The sequence below is a fragment of the Ixodes scapularis genome, unplaced genomic scaffold (genome assembly GCF_016920785.2).
Source record: "Ixodes scapularis isolate PalLabHiFi unplaced genomic scaffold, ASM1692078v2 PGA_scaffold7__128_contigs__length_106722199, whole genome shotgun sequence".
Classification (NCBI taxonomy): Eukaryota; Metazoa; Arthropoda; class Arachnida; order Ixodida; family Ixodidae; genus Ixodes; species Ixodes scapularis.
This window is the reverse complement of record NW_024609882.1, coordinates 1,143,000-1,160,844: the sequence shown is the minus strand read 5'-3', so window position 1 is coordinate 1,160,844 and position 17,845 is coordinate 1,143,000. Positions and strand designations below refer to the sequence as shown.

At 48.3% G+C, this 17,845-nt stretch overlaps 1 protein-coding gene across 1 annotated transcript in view; it reads right to left on the bottom strand.

Moving 5' to 3' along the window:
• The window catches only part of LOC8043982 (pseudouridine-metabolizing bifunctional protein C1861.05), a 482,938-nt gene that overhangs the window by 439,061 nt on the left and 26,032 nt on the right, over positions 1-17,845 (bottom strand). The gene's annotated exons all lie outside the window — the stretch shown is intronic.

Sequence of the window (17,845 nt, the reverse complement as noted above, 5' to 3'; positions counted from 1 at the left end):
GGGTAGTCTAACCTTTGAAAGGGTATATTAACGGCGAGATGTTTTGCTGGCGCCCTCCTGAGGTTCCCTTTCGTGACGTCATTACCTTGTGAAGAACAAGTTCGATGGTGCTTGTAATGAGCATGGTGGAAGCTTGCAACCATTGCGCTCTGAAAGCAACACTGCCAACACCGTCAAAATTGAAGTTCTTATATTACTCTTACTTCCGTCAATGAGAAATCCTTTGCTGACGTCACAGTCAGCATTCGGCCAATCGTGGCAGGCCGACCACAGCGACGCTTTCGATCGCTCACGTCGCCAATAGGGAGTGTTCACTGGCGGCCATAGCTGTGTGCGCGACTTGCTGAGAGCGTGCCGACGGCGAGCTTCCGCAGCTCTTTTGCAACGTGCATTCCGCATTCTCAAGATTGCCGGTCTTAGCAGCCTACTAGTGTAAGCTCGTTCTGAGCATGCGCTCTAAACATCGCCCTCGAATATGGCGTCCAGTGAATCTCCCCCTATCACACAGGCTTGCACATACCAGCAGAGACACGGCGGCAGTCAGTCAACTTGCTTGCCATCGTCTTGACATCATTCCAGTGTTTACAAGTCCTTAGCCCAGCGTGCGAGCTCCTCATCCCAGTATGCGGATGTTCGTCGCTTCAGAAAGCGAGCAAATCACGCGCCACACGCACGAACACTGAAAATGGAACCGACCAGGAGCCCTTTTTTTTGGGGGGAAGGTGTATAAAGCCAACGCGCTGTTTCCAAACAAGCCCCCGGAACCGCGTGAGGGCGTGCGCCCTGCCACCGCCACCGCAGCGGGTCAGGGCCGCGTGTTAGTGTAGCTGCTTAGAGGGTGCAGACGGCGAGGGGTGCTTTTGCGAAGTGTATTGCGCATCATTAAGATCATCATTAAGGTTGCCAGTCTTGGGAACCTACGAGTGCGAGCTCGTTCTAAGCATGCCCTGTGCACGTTGTACTCATGCATCCCATCCTGCGTTGGCAAACGGCAAAAGGATATACGGCCCATTCCTTTTCCCCGCCCCCCCCCCCCCCTTTCCCTTCCCTTCAAACTGGACATAGAATCCAACCTTCACGAAGGATTTGCAGTTTTCAAGACTGATCTTCCAAAATCCCTACCTTCTTCTCTCGCCCGTTTTGCGGAAAGCAACATCGAGAAGCAACTGTTGTTATGTTTGAACAAGAGACTTTGTTAGATTAAACGCGTGAGGTTGTTGTAAAACGCTCGTGCAATGTGTGGTGACAGTACATTTGGCTCGTTTCAATTCGCCCACCACAAACATAAATCTGGTTAAAAGCTGAGGTTTTAAAGGTGAATATATCAAAATATAAAACCCTTCTTCCACCTGCTTTCTTCTCCTGGTGCCCTGTATGTATGTTGTATGTTGCCATTTGATGGAATAGATAAAAAAAAATAGCTTTGATCGATTTAACTAAATACGGTCATCAGAAAATACAAATGTAACGTATATGTAACTATACGTCCCATTTTTTTAAACTGTAATGCGAACGAGTTCCTTTCTCACAAAAGGAACTTGTTAAGGAGACGCGTTACAGGAATCAGAAGGAACAGGAAACAAGCTTTGGTACCTTTTATTTTATTTTATTTTTTTTAGGAGCGTGTACAACATTGCCTATACTCCTTTCAAGAAGCTCCGCCTTCAGCGCGAGCTTTCTGCCCTTGCTTACGCAAGCGTGAATGCGCAGGCAAGTGCAACCAAAGCACTGCGAAAGCCAGCGAGCTCGCGCTGAAGGTGGAGCTTCTAGTCTCAGCTTAAACGTGAACAGAGTATATAGACGATTGCAAGCTGGGCGACTGGCCGCCGCCATGTCTCTGCTCGAGCAGGCACACCCGTGCGATTACGAGCTTGCCAATGCTACGTTCACCCGCGCGTTGCACGCGCTTGCACGCATGGGGCACCACTTGGGGCGCCATGCTTGCAATTGTCTATACCCTGTTTCACTTTATGTTATACTACAGTGTAATAGTACACTGTAGTTATACCGCAGAGAAGGCTAGAAGCGCGAGCTCCTAGCGTTGGGAGCTGCTCTTATAACGCACGAGAGCTTGTGCCGCCGAGATGTGCGCTAGAGCAAGGAGCTCACGCTTGTAGCCTTTCCTGCGGTACATCATAAGGTGAAACAGACTATAGAGTGTGCACCCCGCGGGCACGTTTGTAAGCGAGCTCGCACGTCTGTTAAGCCCGAGTCCCACTAGAGCGACAAACAGAAACAACCGACATCGACAAGCCCCAAGCACTTGCGGCGTGCACGCGAAGGTACCTTCGGCAGGCTCGCAATCGCTCGTGCTTATACTTCACGAGCACCGAGAGGCTGCAGGCCTGCAAAAGGTATGTACATCCATGCTTCGAATGTGACGTGCAAAGTTACTTCTTGAACTCATTGTTATATGCTTCATACAAAGCACGAATGTCTCGGTGAGCCTTAAAATGAGCATACATAAGCTTCCGTAACGTAACGCAACGTGAGTAAACGCTGCGGTGTGAACCGGCCCATGGATGCAGCAAGGATCTTTGGGGAAAGTCCGCTGACCACTGTCCGAGGGCACTGCGAGGATCACGGGTGAGGTCGACATCGGAAAGGGAAGAAGTGCCGATAGGTCTAACAAAGACTGATCGCTTCTCGGGGCAAAACAAAGCCGGTGTCCTCCCGTCCGATCGTACAGAGATACCAAAAACCAGGGCAAAGGCTCAAACGGGAACGTTAGGAGAATGCCTTCGTCGCTCCTTTTCATCGAGGCTCAAGTGCGAAACAGGAAGTGAAATGGCCAATGAAAAGAAATGAACGAGATTGAGTGTGGAAGAAAAACATAGTTAGAAAGGCACACTGAAAAAGGGAGAGTGTGAAACATGCAGTGAGAGAGAGACAGATGAGTGGAAGACAGGAGCAGAGAGATAAAGAGGATGAAAGACAGAGGGCAGAGAGGGCCGGGTATACAGGGTGAAAGTGAGACAGAGAGAGGAAGAAAGGGCGAAAGACACGTTTTTGATTTAGGCTAGGTGGCGCAAGCTAGCGCCCGTTATAAAGGGTACAGCCGTTAACATTCATCCATCCGTCCATACGGTGATAAAGGGAAATAAAGGGTGAAAGATCACTGCGACGGATATAGAAATTAGTGTATGACAGAGAGTGAGTGAGTGAGGGGAGAATGACAAAGCAAAACGGAAGAAAGACGACAAGAACGTCGGTGCAACTCATAACGCAGAACCGATCCGCGAAATTTCTCGGGAGAGAGAACCAAACGGGAGAAAAAACACTTGGGGAAGCCGAGACTATCGGAATGAACGTTAGCGTCAGTTGAACCAAAAGTTTGAGTTGGGCAGGTAGCATCTCGGTTCGGCTGAACATCTCCGCCTAAAATAGACGTCCGCAAATATCGATTCGGGGGTGGGGTTAACCACTCTATTTCGACACCGCAGCATGTCCCAAACACCGGCGTTACGATCGCATATAGGAAAGGCCTCTCGTCCATACAACCGTCCCGAAAAGTGCCTGACTTTTGTAAACTTCCGCCTTCCCGTTAAACCGCGCTTACACTGCCTAATACATCGTACAAAAGACAGCCTGCAGGCACTCTCCGAGACCCTCTTCATATATTATATACGCAAACTGTCTTTAGATATGCCCGAAAGACGTATTCGTAGGAACATGCTTCGAAACATGCGTGATGCGCGTACGCGCCTGCTTCCATCGTAGTGTCTGCCGTTTGTCCGATGTACGAGCAAGGCGACTGCGGCCCTATACTCCCTGAACGAGTGGGGGAAAGGTTACAGGGGCCCTTCGTTTCACGGCTGCTTTGCCCTTCCGGCGTCGCGACCACGAGCGAGCGTGAGCACCCGCTGGAAGAATTTCCGCCGTGCGCGCACGACTGCTCCCGCTTGGTCGCTCTAACGCAGCGCCCCCATGAAACCGGAGGAAAGGCCGCCGGCGTCGACAGACAACAGCATAGCCGAGATTAGACTAGCCCGATAACGCAAAACACGCACTTATATTTAGAAAAAAAAAACATATTTTTAAGACTTTAGATGAAAAGAATCAATATGAGCGCCGAGGGTAGAGGAGGAGGAGAGCAAGAGTGTGTGCGTGTGCGTGCGTCTGTGTGGAAAAGGGGAGAGGGCGCGTTTCATACTGAGTAGGCTTCTCCGCTTTGCACGAGAGTGCAGCGGGAAAGCCGACTTCCGTGTTTGAGTTTTTGTTGGCGGGGGTGGCGGTAAAAAAAAAAAATTCACGCTTGGTTGCGTTTAAGCAAGCTCCATAAGACGTTGTGAAAGCTCTGTCGCAACGGGATGACGCGTAGCTAAAAACAAAGAAATAGCGCGAGTCAAGTGTTTCTTACTAATTTGTTATTGGCCGCTCCAACAGCTCGTCAGCTACAGTGGTTCGGCTCGGCATACGTGGGGATCGATTCGAAATCAAATGCGATCGTATGAAGTGTGTACACCGCACCACAAAACGTGCTCGAAGCATACATACGTCCGAAGTAAAGCTGTTTCCAACACGCTTATGAGGCGTGGCCTCAAATATTTCTCTCATTGTTCCCGCAGCGAACGAGCAGCGCGACTCCGGTTTTCGAAAGAGAAACCCCCTTCACTGACACCGAGCAACCGCCCTCTGCCTAACCCCTTGCGCAACGGACGAATGCCATTACACTATATACAGTCACCCTTTCTGTATTTATTTTCCACCCACGCGCTTTGACGCCACCGCTGTCAACGTCATTACGAAGACGGATCACGCGGCTCAACGCGTGATCATTCCGAACACCGTCGGCTTTGACGCGGATGGCCGCGGTGTGTCCTGACGTAACCGGAACCCTATATACGCGGCGCTCGGCTGCATGGGCTATCTCGAGGACAAGCACGATGCCTCGACTCTTGACCACGTTGAAACGGAAACAAGATAGAGGTGTCTGAGAGCAATACCGTGCACCTGGAAGAGCAGGCCTGCCCATGACGTCATCATCAGTGGATCCCCGACCCATACAAAGCCGCAAGGCCGTTGTGGTGTCGCCACGTGCTAACGTCGCGCTCGTGGCGGGACGCTACGAGACGCGCGGGCGGTGATGCTGACGGATGCGTGGTGCCACTATAGTGACGACGTTTGGGGCGTTCGAATGCCAAGCGCCGGTGTTCAGCGTTCCGCGTTCGAACACGCGAGTAGAGAGACAAAGCCAGATAGCGTTGTGTCTATAATCGTTCCGAGCAGAACTCGTTTGCTTCGACGTCTCCTCCCGGATTCGTCTCCTACTCTCCCTCAATTTCTAACCGTACAGTCTAAGAAAAGCGAGGCTCAAGCTTCTTGCCTCGTGATTGGTTCCTCGGTGTTCCTTATTCGGCTAATGACACGATCTGATTGGCTGCGGAGCACTCATGAGATCCCCGGGAACTTTTTTTACAGTAACTTCACTTTACCACTGCCGTCTAGTCACCGCGGTGTTCTGGTCACCAACGCGGGATTGGTGTCGGTTCGTCACCATCGGTTTCAGTGGGGGTGGGCACCTCGGTGAAACGCGGAGGTGTCGGTAATGGCGGCCCCAATTAAACTCACCCGAGGGGTCCGCGCACGCGCGAGCTGCCCTCTCACCCAGCGGCGGAGGCTCGCATGTGCTTCGGGTTGGGGGGGACGTGGACAGGAGAAATAGCAGACGACACTCGCGTCGGCTGCTCTTCAAGGTGCCGCCCTTGTCCCAAAATCGTTCATTTGGAGTGCGTCGCATTTCCGTGGGCACAGTACGCCTACAAAGCGCCACCACACTAAGTACGAGTGTAAGTTCCGTATCGAAAAAAACAATAAAAAAAGAACACCCAATTCAGAGCACCACAGAAGAGGTGAACACTCGAAATGGGAATCTTTTGTAGGTTTAAACCCTTTTCCTGCGCTCTAGTCTCGAGTTTCTTTTTTAGGGCGCAGCTCTTAGGCCTCATTCACACAGCCGTTTTTTCCCCGTCCCGCGGTAACACCGGGCGGCCTTCCCGCCCGGGGGAGTTTTGGCGCCGATTTCCGACCGCCGGAGTCGATATGAGCCGAACGACGATGTTCTACGTCGCCGGCGCCGACGGGAGCCGGGGAACGCCGGCGCCCCACCCCATCGAGGGATGGCCAATCACAAAATAGAAAATTTTTGGCTGAATCTGGCGGATTCTCAAAAGTTGGGTTACCATGGGCACGGCCGCGGGAGTGGGGATTGGCCGTACTCTGCCCTAACGACGAACCTAACATTGCTCTTTTCGGGACGGAGCGAGGCGACGGGCACATTGTGTGATGTTTACGGCTCTCGAACAACGGGCCTACAGAGATTTGGATTTACCGCTGAGCTGCTGCTCGAAACGGTGAGACCACACCGGTTCCTTCGCGATAGACGTAAATGCGATGTTAAGGAAGAACAGCCGAAGAAATAAAATACGGTCGTCTATCATCGGGGACGAAATCCGACGTAAGGAGTGATTGATGTGAAACCTGCTCGCGGTAAGTCTTGTCGTTTTTGTTTCGAAGCGTGGAGACAAATAAAATGTTTTCAAACATGTAACATCGTTATCGGCGACCCGAACGCAAGCTCCAGGGAACAAAGCAATTCCGGCGGCACCCATCGACGCCGATGGTCCGCTGCATTTGGTGATCGACGCCGCCACAAAGTAGTCACAAATAGGGGGTTACAAGACTGGTAGAAGAGGTCGAGGGAAGCGTGAAATTGCGCACGAAATTAATACGTTATGCCACCGTACAGGATACAAAACTTTGACGCAGATTTTGAAAAATGCAGAAAGGATTCTAGGCATAACTACGCGTTGCATTATGGACGTTTCCCACAATGACGTTACACGTGACGTCACGAAGGAGAAGGGGGGGAAGAAAAGGAGGAAGGGAGGAGGGGCAGGGGAGGTTGAGAGGAGGAGGAGGGTAGAAGAAGAGGAGGAAGAGAGAAGGAAAAAGGAGGGGGATGTCAGCTACCCTTTGTGCAGGCAAGTGCTATCACCATTCACAAATCACAGGGAGGCACTTACGAAAACGTGGTGTACTCGTTATCCAAGTGGCCATCTACATGGGTACGGCGGGTTTGTGCTGTACCCATCGATCTTTGTGGCACGTCGGACGAAGTTGGGGAATTGTGTGCCACCAGGGTCGACAACGGCTCGTTCGTGGTAGCTCTGTATCTCTCGCCTACAGCACTCACCAAATATTTCGTGCAAGACAAAGAACTTCCTACCAGTCATGCAGGAAAAGATCCCATTGGCCCCGAGGAACGTGCACTCGCTGTTCCGCTGTGCCGTCTCGGGAGAGCACGCTCCAGACTAATGCTGAGGAAATCAAAAACGCCGAGCTCTCTTCGACAGAGCCGAGAGCAAGTAGGATGAGATCGAGAGAATCACGTGTTTCGTCAAAGTGTTGACTCTAACGCTGTCTCGTTTTCCCGCCTTGCTCCTGCTGTCCTGTTTCCTGGCACTACAGAACTTAGAGAGAGTGGAGCCTTCCAGATGTGAGAACTATATTTCCTTTCTCTGGACAAGCGGTAAGCGAGAATACCACGATATACATATATATTATATATTATATATATATATATATATATATAGAGAGAGAGAGAGATTATTTAGCACGGCATTTCGCAAATTGACATACCTCAAGAGAGGCGGAGGAGGAGGAAAGGAGGAGAGGAGAGGACGTGAGGAGAAGAGGGTGCGGAGAAGGAAAAGGGGCATACCCTCCCCCCTCCTCCTCAAGAGCGGGAAATTTACCGAAGATTTCCGCTAAACGGCAAAGGAGCAATAAATGAGGGTACGGAGAGGAGGGTATGCCCCCTCCTTCTCCGCACTGTTCCCTCCTCCTCAAGAGCTGCGCTCTAAGTCGGCATAACAGGGATTTGTAAACGTCTTTTTTTTTTTTTTTCGTTTCAAGATGCATTCGCAAGGCCTCGAACGCCGGAGAGGAGGCGGCCTCCTCCGGCGGTCACTCTGCAAAAGAAGAAAGGGGTAGGAGGAGCTTCCCCTGAATGCTTAACATGTTCCACTCCCCTCCTCGCCCCACAACAACGCGGCGCGAGAGCACTTGCGACCAATCTGCCCAGCAGGCGCCTGCCATTGAATGGCAAACGCTTTCCATGGTCCGAACTCCGTCCTCCTTCCAACCCAGGCTCTCTGGTTATACACGTATTAGTATGAAACGACCCGAGATATCCGTGATCGATGATTGATTCGTACGCTAAGCACCTCCCCACTCCCACCGTCTTTCGACTGCATAATTGATGTCGGGGTGAGCCACAACGTATCTATATGCCTCCGACCGTCGAGCAACGGCTCACTCTAGATGCAAACGTCTTGGCCACGGTAGCGGCGCGAAGCACGACGGCACCTCCGTTTATGATTAAAGAAAAAGAGAGACGATGAGACTGGAAGGCTGCGAACAGCACGAAGAATCAATACGGCGAAAAATGAATGTCAGTCGGCAAACGCAAACATTTCATCGAGACAAAGAAGAAAAAAAAAAAAAGGAGAGGGGAGGAAAGAGAGAGTTGGCGAATGAAAACAAAGCGCATACGAGATGAAAAGTAGAGCAGAAAGTCTGCTGAAGCGAATATTAATAAAAAAAAAAAACTTAAATGTATTTTTCTCGTGACAAAAAAAAAAGTTATAATTATGGTTTGGTGTTTAGAATCCCATTCAACAAGGTATGCGCGGCTTTTGAGTATTCGGGAACAGTTTTATTTTTGCTGCGTCTATAATATACGTCACTGCGGTGAAGCAATTTCAATAATTCCGCGCGTCAAAAAAAAAAAAAAAAAAGAAAAAAAAAAGCTGTTTATTACATTTAAAACAACTTTGAAGAGCTAAAGAAAATGTTTTCAATTAGACATCTAAATTGCAGCATGAAAATACTATACTCTCTCTCGTTTTTTCTACGCAATAATATACGAAGATAATAAAGCTTCCCAATGAAATCTATCTGTGGAAATAACCAAAAGGCGTACTTGGAACCATCTCAAAACACACACGGAACTCTGAAGGTGGTCGCAGTTTTCGTGCGCCGCGAACATAGTGTTTTCGAGTTTATTTGCACCTTATCTCGCATGTCGAAAACCGAGTGCGACCATCTGCGAAGAAAACATTCATTCCGCATTGAAAAACACAACACTAAGCCTAAAGTCGGGGTTTTCTTTCCAAATCTTTCTTCTCCCACCAGCTTCGATTACCATCCAGCGTTTTCCCCACTTTCCCGCAAATACATCTCGGTGAAGTGCGTGTTTGCCCTTCCCACTTTTCCTCTTTTTTATTTACCTTTTTTTTAGTTTTTGCGCAAGAGCCAACCTAAGCAAAGCCAAAGAGCGTAAACAACGAGGCGTAATCATTTATCCCCGCGTTCCCCTCACCCTTTGTCTATTTCACGGCCCAAAGCGGACTACACAAAACAAAAAAACAACAAAAAAGGGGAAGAAAAGCCCCGAGGGGCTGCAGCCGTCACGTCTGGGACATAAAAACCCCGGCGCCTTCCCATCGGCACCGGTGAATGAAGTCCGGCGTGCGACCCTGACACCGGCGATGCGGCGCTTTGCCGACAAAGCGCCGCGCACACAGGAAAGCCCACCCCCGAGGGGAACGTGTGGGAGGCTGGAGTCCCGCGACCGAGAGCCGCTACGATCGCTTCTCCGGCGAGCGTTGTCAGGGGCAACAGACAGGTAGAGAAAGGCTCGCTCTCTCTCTTCCTCCTACCTGGGCTGTTGCCAACGCAGCAGCCGGAAAAAAAGTTGTCAGCGCGACGCGGCGAACGTGTTCCCGCTACTGTTTTCTGTTAAACGTAGTCACGTATTCGTTACGTTTTCGAAACAGTAGGGAGTTTTCGTAGATCGTTTTCGTCGTCCCGCAAGGCCCTCCGCAACCGCTACGATAACGGGAACTCCACAGTCAAGGCTATCGGCGCGCAGGCGCAGTAGCAACTTCTTCGTTGCGGAACGCTTAGCGGAGGGGGCAGCGCGGTCTACGAAAACTCCCTAGTAACACATAGCGTACGTGCGTTACTTATTCCGAGTAACGGAGAACGACGTTACTCATTACATATTCTTCCAAAAACTTTAAAAAAAAATAATAAAGATATATACATACGTATCTAAATACGTTATACACATACCCTCATATATACGTAGCACATACATCTGTGTACAGTTGCGTGTACGTATATGTATGAGTGCATAACTCTGAGTAAATAACTTCTTAATTGGGAAATTTAAAGGTATCGTTTCAATTGGAAACTTGCCGAGGATCATCGAAAAGCACGAAATCAACTAATATTAGAAAGAGCCGAAGCATGCGTACAGCATTTTACTGCGTTCCGAAAAAAACGCCGAATTCGGACGTGTTTCTTGGTTTCGGTTTTCTATCGGAGCTCACTTTCGCGCCAGCGGTCCTGGCCCCCTGGCCGAGGCGCGCACCTACCGCTTCGCCCCCCCCCCCCCCCCTCCCCCCCCCCCCCCCTCCCTGGTAGCAGGGAAAGAAGATGAGCTGCCCATTCTGTAACCACGTAGTTTCTGTTAGGGGCTCTAGCCATAGCCTCCTCTATACTCACAAAGCCTCGCAGTTCGACGACGGAGCCGTATAGTACCCGGTCGCAGATTTGGAGCGCGAGGATCTGGTAGCACCAAGCGCGTAGCCAGGGTTGCACCAGCACTTTGAAACACCCCCCGAAAATATTTTCTGGCTACGCCACTGGGTAGCACAGAGCACCAGAGAGCCATTTCTCGGGGAACCTGGACGTCAGCGCACATCTTTCGCAGCGGCGAGGACGCGAAACACACTGGTTCGCTCGGGAGAAGTGTGTTTCGGCGTCTCGCCGCAGCGGGGCGCCAGTCGCGTGGCTCTCCTCTGATCCGTCCGTTGTCTGCCACTCCATCTTTTCCATTTCGGCGGCCGCTTCTCGTGGCGATCTGTCAGGCTTTGTCAGTACTTAAGAGGCTGTGCTCTAGCATACATATATGCGTAGTTCGGAACAAAATCTGTCTCGCATCACGGGCCGTTCGGTCGCTCGGTTCACGAAGGATCGTGTGCAATGATGGATGGATGGATGTTTACCGGCTGTTCGGTAACATGCACCACGTGGCCAGGTATTTATCGCACACATTCCCTTTACTGCAAGCACAAGCGTGGCTTAAGTGAATTCTGTACAAGCTACTGCCTATCCTTCCATCGATTGTAACTGTCATTTCTCTAACGTCGCCCTATACTGTGTTCAACTTTTTGAAAATAGTTTGTGCCATCGACCTCGCCGAATCCCAGGGCACTGAGAAAGCCTGTCTCTTCGAGCGATATGTTATAGGTAGGCCAACCCCCTACGTTTCATAATGAGGTGTCCTGGAGTTTGTGATTTCCCTCTCTCTCTCTCTCTCTCTCTCCCCCCGCACACGCACACACACACACGTACAATCCCGTAATATTCCGAATAAGCGCCCACCCAGGATAAAGACATGACGTTGACACATTTCGAAAGGGAGAATTTTTAGAGAAAAAGTTCGTTCGAGATATTAATAAAAATATTGGGTTATGTGTATGTTTATATAGCATAGAACTTGGTCTGCCTCAACGGGCGACGAGTTTCCCAGCTGTAGATGAGAGGTTTAGCCAGTGCAGTACAACACCTGGCCTGGGGTCTTTAACGTGCATCACGCAGTAATGATGCACGACCGCACGCCGGTACGATGCTCCTCCAGATCGGGATGTTAAAGCTACTGCATGTTGCGTGTAGATTTCCTGGTATTTGGCGCTGTACGTCCCAAGTGTCGACCAATGTGCCTAGATTTCAGAGTGTTTCCAACTGCTCGATCGGGGTTGCGAGGATTAAGGGCCGCGCTTGCAATGCAGGCTGCGAGGAAAGGACGAAGGCGTTGATGGTCTGTGAGCGTCTCTGCCTTTCTGCCCGCGTTCCTCCTCGCCACGCGAAAACGTAACACACGGGCCAATCTGTCCGGAAGGCGCGTTCTCTTCAATGGAGGCCCTCTATGGTTGACCCTCGACGGCGACAACTCAGCAACAGACCCTTTCCGAAATTGTGAAATGGCGCACAGATTATGCGCAGCCGCCATTAGTTGGTCTCAACGCTTCCGGCGTGAGGCCCGTGATTGGTTTCGAGTTCGCGCCGAGCACTGACGCAGCACTCGCACGAGATGCGTTGCGATCCGAGTACACTCCGAATGCTGACGAAGCGCTCCTGTCATGCTCCCAGTGTGCATGATCAACTAATGGCTGCCGCAGATAATCTATGCATCATTTCGAAAAGGGGCGTCCTTCGACGCAATGATTAGACACGAGGCCCAGCCGAACGCTGACGGGAGAGAGGGAAGGGGAGTTCCCTTCCCTCTCTCCCTTCTCTCCCCCCCCCCCTTTTTTTTTTTTTCTTTTCTTTAAAAAATTACGTTTATATATATAAAAAAAGATCCGTATATGTTACATAGATTTCGATTACAGCCACCGTATCTCGGACGGTTCTTTTCTTTAACCACCTAACATATCATTATATCGCACAACAAACGGTAAAAGTTTTCAACGTCTAACCGGTTCAATAAACGCATAAATCAACTCATCGGAACGACCCTCCCAAATCTCTAGTGCTCATCACTGAAACCCAATTGTTCCGCAAAAATCTTACGCCATTTTTTTTTTCAATTCAACAGAGAAAATGTTTCAACAAAAATAATACGCATGCAACGTAATAAATACATGTTATGTATTTATTATGTTGCATGCGTATTATTCTTGTTGAAATATCTTCTCTCTTGAATTCTGACTAGTGCCTATTTTATAATTGATTGTGTGCTTTCTTGTCTTGTGCGTTGTTTTGTTTATATCATGATTTACTGTATTTTCTTAGTGCCCCCCTCCCCCTTACCAAATGCTATTTTATTTATTATATGGTATTAAGTTACTACAAGACTGACATTGTTAAGCAAGATTTAAAAGCGACGCCATCAACTAAAGTTACCACCGACACTGAAAGGTGGTTGGTGTGAATGAATTGTAAAAGTCGTTGCTTTTGTACGAGGGTACGCGAATCTTGTGTCACTGATCAAGACGCGGTGATATCTGGATGGATTATGATAGATTTTGTAACATAAACTGTGCAGGAATGCTTATTTATTTATAATACCTGTAAGGCGTTATAAATAAATAAGCATTCCTGCACACGTCATCCGCCACCACCGCCATCCACCAATCGGGACAAGTGACAAGGTACAAGGGCGGCTTCAAACCGGATAGCGAAAGGAAAAGCGAGAAATGTATCAGTCTCGCATCGCATTGCATATATATAGACAACCGCTCGATCAATCGCGGGCCCCGATTATCTTTTCGTGGAGAGTAATAAAAGGTCAAACGACCAAATATCACCGGCCGCATGACATATATATATATATATAGACTATCGCGGGCATCCATACTCCTCTGGCAACAATGTATACTCCGTGTCGAAATGAGATCTTAAAAGCACGGAGCCAGCTATAGCCTATATAAAGGGAAATGCATCGACATGGACAAATAAAAAATTTAAAAAAGAACGCGAAAGCGCAAGCGCGTTTTCTTTTTTTCTCTTTTTTCTTCTGAATTTTAAAGCCGATTGGGAAATGTTACTCGGTCTCCTGGGGGATTTTGGCCGAAAATTCGATCTTGGAATGCTGTTTAGAAACCATTTCGCAAACGCCGAGGAAAAGAAATAAAGGCTTAAGGAGAATCCCTATCACTAATCAACTGTCCGCTTATAAATATAGTTCGTTATATTTCCATGTCATTAAAACCCGAACGTTGCACCATATGTCCCTATGAAAAGACAGTTTCTAGAATACTAAAAATTCGCTACACTTTGTACTCGCTCTTTTTTTCTTTCTTTGAATGGCATATAATTAATGGGACATCGCGTCTTGTATTAACATCCTTATTTTGTAAGTACATTCGCTTTCCGCTGACGAATTTTGTACGATTAAATGGGCGGGAAAGGAGAAAGTCATAAAAAAAATCGTCCCCACCCCCCATTCTTTTTTCCTTTCATTAGAAAGGTAGAAGCTGCAGTTCGACTCCAATTACGTAAAAACAGAATTAAACTGAAAACGGAGGGGGATCAAAAGGAGCAAGAAACTTCCGAGTGAATGGAACGAGGTTGAATAAGGTTGCTCCGTTAAAGCAGACGTTAAGAAACCCGGAATAAATTTTAAACAAAATTAAAAATGGGGTGTTTCGGGTTATTAAGGACAAAACAAGAAAGTAGAAACCAAAAAAAAAAAAAAAGTTACTCGGACGAAGCCCTGCGCGAGACATAAATTAGAGTGAGCAGGCGCGCAATATCTTCGATAATAAGGCAGGCCGGACGAAGATTCAATTCTCAGGTTAAGCCCGACAAAAAAAAAATTCATGCGTAAATCTAACTTCGTTCGCCAAAATAAGAAATAATTTGGCGGCCCTGCTTTATACCTCGACTGCGCTAACCAGCCAAATCAAATTATTCTCTGACCACAACGACGCTTGCGAGGGGAACCGTCAGAGTAAAGCGTACGCTTTGAAGCGGGAGTCTATCTACGCGCGTCGAGCTATAAGTACCAAACTATACCCGTTTGCGGATTATATTGCCACCACGAGCCACTTCCGAGTTTCCGGTATCCTTACAAAAATTTGTCACTCGAATGCCCCGTGTGGCGTACTCGATTGGTAGCGGCGGAGTAGTGCCTAGGCGGGTCCCGTGGCGACCACTGGAACGATCCCCATCAATTTACCTTCAAGTATTAAGGCTCCCACGCACAGTTTTTTTTGAGAGCGTTTGCGTGCGTTTGACAGCGTTGCGTCGAGAAACGAAAAGCTTAGATAGCCCCGTCATTGCATCTATCTCATTAGATACGGCTTCGCGTTCGTTCCGACTTCGGCTTTGCCTTCCGCTAGGCCGCCTTTCTTCACACGTCGACTTGCATCTGACTATGCGACTTGTGACGGCTTGCGAACGGCTCTTCAACAGCGCATCCGCTTGTAAGCCGTTGCAAGAGGCTTAAAAACCGGTCTTGTCTCATTTGGTCGTAGTCGGCGGCAAGTTCGAAGAACGGGCCTTTACGTCGTGAAAAGACACAGTGGCACGCTCGCGTCATCGATGAGGTGACCCAGGAATTGCATTTCACGAAGGTTTTGCGGTATACTTGCGAGATGAAATGCACCAGCTATTCATAAAAAATGGTCGGCTATAACATTGCCAAAAGATTTTTTTTAAAAAACAGCGATGAGCGAAAAAAGAAATACACGCGAACTGCAAATGTTCCACCACTATCCGATAAGATGGCGTCCGTGTGTTCGCGAGAGATCACAAGAGGTTTTGAGGCACACGGTCGTAAACAGTCGCAAGTGTGTGAAGGATTCTTTACAGGCAGAGTTCGATTTCGTCAGGCTCCGACGAGACTCCATGAGCGGATAAAAACAAAAGCAAAGATGATCGAGGACCCGACTTTCCTGATTAGTGGCACAGCGGTGCGGCCCTGGCGTTTCCAGATCTACTACCGAGCCGGGATCGCAATCTGATAGGCGTCGATTGCGGTATACTCTCCGTTTCGCCGTCGCCCCCTCTTTCCCAACTCCCGGGTCTTGCCGATCTTGCGATCGGACGATGACCTGTCCCGATTTACCCCGTCCCACCCTTCTTTGGTCGATCCTTTGCTCAGATAAAGCCCTTTATAGCGACAATGAAAGCGAGTTGGGTGGACAGGTCTCTACTCCGTCCCGCCGTAAGTTGGCAAACGGCGGAGGCTCCGCTCTCAGTGACCCAACCAACGCGTCAGTACAGGCAAAGCTACGGGGAAGAGAGTGTATCCCGACCTGTTCACGAGGGGAAAAATGGGGAAACCCAGCCCTTCTGTCTTGTTCCTCCTTTCCCTTCTCTTGAACAGCCTGGCATACGCTCTCTTCCCTGCAGCTTTGACTGTACTGCACGGTTTTAGTGAGAGTGACAAGAGGCGTGAGGACTGGCCTCCTCTCCAGCGCACTTTTGTACAGGTCTTGAATGGTGGGCTAATCTCCGAGAAGAACGTAAGCGACGTCTCAGACACCACGAAAGGAGGCAACGCGAGGAAACTCAAATATAAAACTAAACTAGGGACACTATTAACATTTTTTTTTTACGCTGTACGATAGAGCAGTACCGCCTTTGTCAGTCCTAGAAAATGTCTCTATGGAGCCGAGGTCGTGCGGCAAGGCCCCTATAACGAAGACAAGCTAGCTCAATTTGAGGGAAGGCTTGTTATCATTCTTTTTCCTTTAAAGAGATTATATGTTACTCAATGTTTTGCCATCACAAGTTAGATCGTCACATGAAACGGTTAAAAAATAAGTTTTTTTTTCATTTTTACGTGCCAATTTTGCCACATTTCGAGAAAATGAGCCGCGTTCCGCATTAATAACAAACGTGCATTAATGGCTAAACACATTTTTCCTATATATTCGTAAAATGCATTTAAAGATTATTTTTGTATCTATTTTGCGTCGTTTTATATAAGGGTAGTTGCTTTCTATATAATTTGTGAACGAGTCTTTAAAACGTGTTTATTTGGCGTGTTTCGTACTAATCTTTTTTTTATATATATATATAGAAATATTTTATTGTAATTTTCAAATTCTGCGTACATATATATAGCAGACATTTCATAAAATAAGTTAAAAAAATATTACGACGTGCATGGTTCGGTGTGAAATTGACGTGTGTGGAGAGTACAATATCGAAACCTTGGCATCTACACATTTAGAGATTCAAAATTTTATACCTCCGGAAGACAATTAGGTACGGCTTTCGCGTATAGCTGAATGATCCTCCCAAGGACATGGCTTTAACTAATATTTCTTTTTACATAAACATAAAAAAATGATTCTGACCATCATTGTACGATTCTGACGTGGAAACACCCAGTTGTCGTAGTTGATGTTGCAGATAACGAGATAGGGCGTCCATTTTCGGTGCTATAAAATCCTCGAAAAACATCGGCCGTCCTCCGGGGTAATCGAACCTATCGAACCTAAGTCCGCTGCGTGCGAGGAAAGGTTATCACTACGGCACAATCTTTTTTTTTTTTTTTTTTTTTTTTTTGACAGTAGGCAAAAAAATAAAAGTGCACGATACATTTCACTTGAGCATGTAAAGTAATATATTGAGCAAAGACGGCGTTAATAATCCGCTTTAAACTTGGGTTTTTTGTTGTTGTTTTTTTATTATCCGATGCCCACTGCTTGCGCTCTCTGTAAAAATGAAAAGCCGATAACAAAAACTTTCATACTTTTCACTCTGGTGAAGAAGGAAGAGCAGCCCGCTGTACTATGTGCCGCCATCTATGAGAGACGGCGGCAACCAGGCAAGCCGGTTGCCGCCGTCGCTCATAGATGGCGGTAGCTGTCCAGAGGGTCGTGTCGAGATTTATTTGTCCACGGACACGAAACTGGGGAAACTAGCCCTAACCAGCTCCGCTGTAAAATGCCACCGTGTAGCATTGTCAATGCCAAGAGCTCGTGCCTACAGACGCCCTTTCACGCGCTCCGGATCAAGAAACAAGAAACAAAAGCGTTCTGAACAAAATGGGTCCGGACTCTGATGTAAGTTCTGTTCCGAACGCTTTTTTTCACACACCACGGTGTGTGAACGCGGCGCTGATGCCCGGCGACTTCGCCGTTACTTGTCGCTGCTATCGTTCTGGCTCTACTGGTAATAATAAAACTAAACTTTTTTTTTTTTTTTTTTTTTTTTACAAATTTGATATGCAGCTTTCGACGCAAAAAGGGAGAACGAGCCCGGCTGACAAGGTCGCTTCTCCCGACGCACGCCTGTCGTGCGGAGAAGT